Source organism: Cibotium barometz, chromosome 49 (assembly GCF_041138505.1).
Source record: "Cibotium barometz isolate CiBa-2024 chromosome 49, ASM4113850v1, whole genome shotgun sequence".
NCBI classification, from domain to species: domain Eukaryota; kingdom Viridiplantae; phylum Streptophyta; class Polypodiopsida; order Cyatheales; family Cibotiaceae; genus Cibotium; species Cibotium barometz.
Window position 1 is genome coordinate 6,784,697 of NC_141094.1, and position 6,326 is coordinate 6,791,022.

The window sequence follows — 6,326 nt, forward strand, 5'->3', positions numbered from 1 at the left end:
ATGGTAGCGGCATTGACCTTTTTGAGGTCTACACGCACACTGACTTTTTCATTCTTCTTGGGCACTATCACAATGGGTGATACCCATTCCATATGCTCAATTTAATAGATGAATCTGGCATCGATAAGTCTGTCGATCTCTTTGCAGACCATCTTGGAATATTTTGGGTTCATTGAATAAGCCTATTATTTGATCGGCCTGGCTCCATCAACCATTGGAATGGTGTGCTTGACTACTTCAAGAGGTACACCTTTTGTGTCTGTGTACTTCCACGTGAAGCAATTGTGGTATCGTCTGCTCTCCTCTGCTTGATTGTATCCATGCAAAAGCAATCCACTAAACACTCCTCTGGTGATGACAACCAATCGGTAATGTCATTGTCAGAGTCATTCTCTGAAGAAAAATGCACTCGATATTCTCCCATACCAGCATCCAAAGCAAAGTTAGAGCACTCTCTATTTTGCATTATAGGCTCCTCCGTATCAACCATTTGCATTTGATACCCATTTTGAAGAAAACGAGCATACTTATCTTTATTTAATGAAAAGCGTTCTTGGACTACTTCCTCACCAAAACGGATGTATCACTTCCATATCCCGTCATTTCTTCGGTTGTAGAAGGTGGTTTAGTGAACTCCCTCAAGAATTCTTTAGACACAACCCTCAATTGAACTCTATCCGTGCGTGGACCTATGGTTATTATCCCTTTATGCCACTTTTGAACACATCGAGCTTGTACTAACCAAGGTCGTCCTACCAAGATTGGAAACGCTGCACCATAGGAATGCGGTCGCACTACTAGATAGGTAACGCAAAACTCCAATCCAGCTATTATAGTCTTTACTCCTTGAAGCAGACCTAATGGTTTCACTCGACGTTGATCTACTACTCGCAACATGATATTTGTGGGCTCTAAACCCTTTAGGCCCAACTTTTCCATCGTGTGTTCAGTCATGAGATTCACCGCCGCAGCTCCTCCATCTAGTTGTACCCCCATGACCTGATGATGTCCAATTTCTACCGTAATAGTCGGAGCCTCAGAATCCATAAACATATCAATTACTTGCACTCCTGTTTCCAAAGGTTCTATAGGGTCACTTCTTTTCTCACCCGCGGACGTCGAGGTGCAAGTCGTTGATACATCTGCTTTCGACATATTGGAGAGATCTCCGCTAATGTAGGTAGACTAATAGACACCTCACACCGTTCCAATATATCCCATAAATCAAATTGAGGTTTTGGATCAACTTTAGCACCTATCCCGACCTTCTTAGCACGTGGTACTTTTAATCTATCAGGGAAAGGTGTTACACCAAAAGTTGGAAGTGAGGGCCTTTTCCTACGCGTGCTATGGGAGGTTGATCAGACGATTGCTCATCCGTCATCACTGGGCTCTTGACTCTCTGCAACTTCCTCTAAAGATGCCTCCTTAAGCATGCTTACTTTTCCTCCTTCTAATTGGGTTGATTTCGGCAAGCTTTCCGCAGTCCTTTGCACTTTCCCATGGGATCTAGTGACAACTCCCACCATTGGATGATTATGAGAAAATGTCACCTTTCTAGATTTTCTGTCTGCCGATTCTTTCCTAGCACCTACTATAGGGACTACTTCCACTAAATTTGGTGAAGTACTTGGACCTTTTATGTACAGAGTTCAATAACAACAACAAACATTAACAACAAACAAACAGCGCAGGCTTACCTCCTCCTCCTCCTCCTCGTGTTCTTCACGTTAGCCAGAGAAAGAAACGTTCCCTCTCTCTTTCTCTTTTATGCTCTCAAAAGGTTGGCAGGTACCAACGGGTGCTAAAACTACCCACCCTTCCATTTTTTTATTTGAAACTTTTCATTTGTAACCACATTAAGGTCTCCAAACTTGCATTCCCACCTAACCATCCTCAAAGCTTGAGTTCAAAACTCATCATACTAACCCTCGTTCTCTTCCCCTCGATCTCTCTCTTCTCTCTTCACTCTTACATACAACCTCCTCTTTATGTACAAAACAATGTTAATCGTCACCATTCCCATGCAATGTGCATACACCAATGGACAACATCGACAATCATGATGCATGCAAATACCATGACATTCCACACACATATGCTTTCAAATACCATGGAAATGCACCTAAAATAACCATAATTGACCCTATTTAAACCCTAAAAATTGCTAAAAATGGCTTCGATCCAGGGGTCATCAATGTGATGTAAATGAATCTGGATGTGGATGTGATAGGATTTGATGTGATGTAAATGGATGTGATGTGATGTAAATGGATGTGATGTGATAGGATGTGATGTAAATGGATGTGGATTTGTATGTGAAAGGATGTGATGTGATGTAAATGAATCTGGATGTGGATGTGATGTAAATGTGACGTGATGTAAATGGATGTGATGTGATAGGATGTGATGTGATGGATGTAAATGGATGTGGATGTGGATGTGAAAGGATGTGATGTGATGTAAATGGATGTGGATGTGGATGTGATAGGATGTGATGTGATGTAAATGGATGTGGATGTGGATGTGGATGAGATGTGATGTGATGTGATGTAAAGGGATATGGATGTGAATGTGATGAGATGTGGATGAAATGTGATGTGATGTGAATATATGTGGATGTGAATGTGAATGTGTGGATTGATGTGGATAGACGTGCATGTGGATGATTGGATGGATGTCGATGAATGAGATGAAATGTGTATGGATGTGATGAGATATGGATGGATATGGATGCGATGTAATGTGGATAAAATGTATGTGATGGGATGGGAATGCAATGAATGGGATAGATGTGAATGGATGAGATGTGAATGTGAATGTGATGTGGATGTGATGTGATGTGATGTGAATCGGGATAGATGTGAATGGATGAGATGTGATGAGAATGGGATGTGATGAGATGTGATGTGAATGGATGAGATGTGATGTGAATGGATGTAACATGATGTGATGTGAGTCAGAATAGATGTGAATATATGAGATGTGATGTGAGTGGATGTAATGTGATGTGATGTGAGTCGGGATAGATGTGAATAGATGAGATGTGATGAGAATGGATGTGATGTGAATCAAGATAGATGTGAATGGATGAGATGTGATGTGCATAGATGTGATGTGATGTGATGTAGATCGGGGTAGATGTGAATGGATGTAATGTGATGGATGAGATGAGATGTGAATGGATGTAATGGGATGTGATGTGGATATGGGTAGATGAGAATGGATGAGATTTGATGAGGATAGATGTGGATAGATATGATGAGGATAGATGTGGATAGATATGATGAGATGTAATATGATTTGATTGGATGAGAATGGATGAGATGTGATGAGGATAGATGTGGATAGATATGATGTGATGTGGATAGATATGATGAGATGTAATATGATTTGATTGGATGAGAATGGATGAAGGACGATGAGAATACATTTGATTGGATGTGGATTGAGGAAGGTAAATTGATTTAGAAGAATGTGGAATAACAGGAAATGATGTGGAACGATGTGAAAAGATGAGAGTTCTTTAGAAACTATATTTATGACCTATTTTTAAATGACTGTTTTATGTCAAGAATGCCGGGGAAGCATTTTGACCATCTTGTGGATGAGGTCGTGGAGACCTAAGTGATAAAGTTTCAACAACAAATGGAGAGTTAATGGAGGACGTCTCGCGTAGCAAGGTCTCGGCCGAGGTCTTGGCCAGCCTCGGTTTGATTTAAATGGTGAGCTTCTGGTACAGTGGATGAGGGACCAGACGAGGGACCAAAGAAGCAGCCTATGAGTGAAGTGCTAGGTGACTTGCGAAGGATCCTAGAGAGTGCTGACCATGCGGTGCTCGAGCTTTGGGTCGCTGAAGATACCCACGCGTGCGTCGAGGAAGAAAAATGGAACAAGGTGTTAGAGTTGTTTTCTAAACTCGGGCATGGATCTGGTTGATTGACCTTGCTGGTCCTCAACGGATGAGTCCACAGCTCTTTTATATGGATCTATTGGGTTGATCTTGCTGATCTTCAACGAAGAGTCTATCTAGATTTTTATAAGTGAATATATTTCTGAGTACTATGAGCTAGGGACTATTGAAAAGGCCCCTGAGCATCTTGGTTGTGCCAATGATGCCATAGGTACACCGATGAAAGAATGTGAACCGAATATTTTGGAGATCAGTGATACTATGGTTTTATTAAAAGATTGTTTTAAAGATAGCTGAATCTTTGAAACGAGCAATTTCATATTGGTGGGTGTGTAAGTGGTGTGACTACCTTGAAGTTTGCATGAAGCGCCAGCTAGGGGGCCTGGGAACTCTTTTCCCTGGTACCTGTGGGACCAAACATAACCAAATTCCTAAATGGATCCTATCACTACAGCGGTTGGCTAACCCATGATGGATCCCTAAAATGAGACTCAATTCTGTTATATTACAATAGATGAAGTAAATCCCAGATAGTCCTTGTTCTATGGAAAAGAATCAACAGCTATGCCTCTTGACGAGGAAAAAAGCGTTGGTCTCTATGATCCAAGTGCAAGTCTCTTCCTTGATCTGACCATGTGACTTACTGGTTCGGTCGAATCAGTTTGGTTAGTTAAGGCTCTTGACTACGTTAGAATAAAAATATCCTGGAGGAATCACCCGTGCTTTCTGGGCGAGGGAAGTTTTTTCGGGTTTGGTTTTGGAACAAACGGAGGGATTAGTATCTTGTCCGGATATTTGTGTGGGCGAGGCCCCGAGTGAGAGGCTCTGCCGCCCTGCGCAAGAAGTGCTATTTCCGCTACTAGCACCCCCGAATTCATTGCACGGAGGGAGCCAGGATCTTTCATATATTGTCAGTAAAGAGCTACAAATATACCCACGGTATATACGGGTAGTCACGGTCCTTGGAGTTATAAGGTAAATACCATCATATCTAGGCCTCAAGCAAGTCAGGGATTCCATAAAATTGCGGTACTTCCATCTGAAGACCCAATTACCAATTTATGAATTTTTATTTTGAATATCAATTTGTATGAACTTCATCACACAATTTCAATCTTTTACTGGTACTTCATAAATTCTTGACATTTCTTGCTTCTCAGTTGATCCACTTTAGCCAATTTGCTCTCTAATAACCAACTGTAAAGATCCCTGCCCCCTCCGCGCGCAACGAATTCCGGGGTGCTAGAGCAGCGGAAGTAGCACTTCTTGCGCACGACAGAGCCTCTCACTCGGGGCCTCACCCATAGATATCCGGACAAGAGATTAATCCCTTGGTTTATTCCAAAACCGAACCTGGAAAGACTTTCCTCGCCCAGAAAGTACGGGTGATTCCTCCAGGATATTTTTATTCTAACGTAGTCAAGAGCCTTAACTAGCCAAACTGATCCAACCGAACCAGTAAGTCACGTGGTCAGATAAAGGAAAAGATTTATACTTGGATCATAGAGACCAATGCTTTTTTCCTCATCGAGAGGCACAACCGTTGATTCTTTTCCATAGAACAAGACTATCCCGGATTTACTTCATCTATCGTACCATAACAGAATTGAGTCTTATTTTAGGGATCCATCAGTTCACCCTAACCCCATCCAGTCCCATGGGTTAGAGCCAACCGCCCAACCATTGTAGTGGTAGGATCCATTTAGGAATTTGGTTATGTTTTGCCCCGAGTACCAGGGGAAAGAGTTCCCTGACCCCCTAGCCAGCGCTTCAAGCAAAGTTCAAGATAGTCACACTACTTATACACACAATATGAGATTGCCTTTTTTACAAATTTAGCTGTCTTTAAAACAATCTTTTAATGAAACCATAGTATCTCTGATCATAATCTCCCAAAATATCCGGTTGAATTCTAATTTCTAATCTTTCTTTCATCGGTGTACCTATGGCATCATTGGCAACTAGAACGCTTCACCACTTGTTCACTCAGGGGCCTTTTCAATAGTACTCGGAAATATATTTACTTATAAAAATCCAAATGGACTCTCGCCGTTGAAGATCAGCAAGATCAAACAACAGATCCATATAAAAGAGCCATGGACTCATCCGTTGAGAACCAACATGGTCAATCACCAGATCCATGCCCGAGTTCAGAAAACAACTCTAACACCTTGTTCTATTTTCTTCCTCGATGCACGCGTGGGTATCTTCGCGGGTCGGCGACCCGAGCACCGTATGGTCAGCACCCTCTAGGATCCTTCGCAGGTCACCTAGCACTTCACTCATAGTAGGCCGCTTCTGTGGTCCCTCATCCACCGTACCAGAAGCTAATCCATTTAAATCGAACCGAGATTGGTCAAGACCTCGGTCGACCTTGCTACGAGAGACATCCTCCGACTCTCTGTCAGCTGTT

General features: G+C 42.2%; 1 pseudogene; it reads right to left on the reverse strand.

Moving 5' to 3' along the window:
- Nucleotides 1-232: 232 nt before the first annotated feature.
- On the reverse strand, nt 233-1,155 carry LOC147610235 (uncharacterized; annotated as a pseudogene).
- Between the last annotated feature and the right edge of the window lie 5,171 nt (nt 1,156-6,326).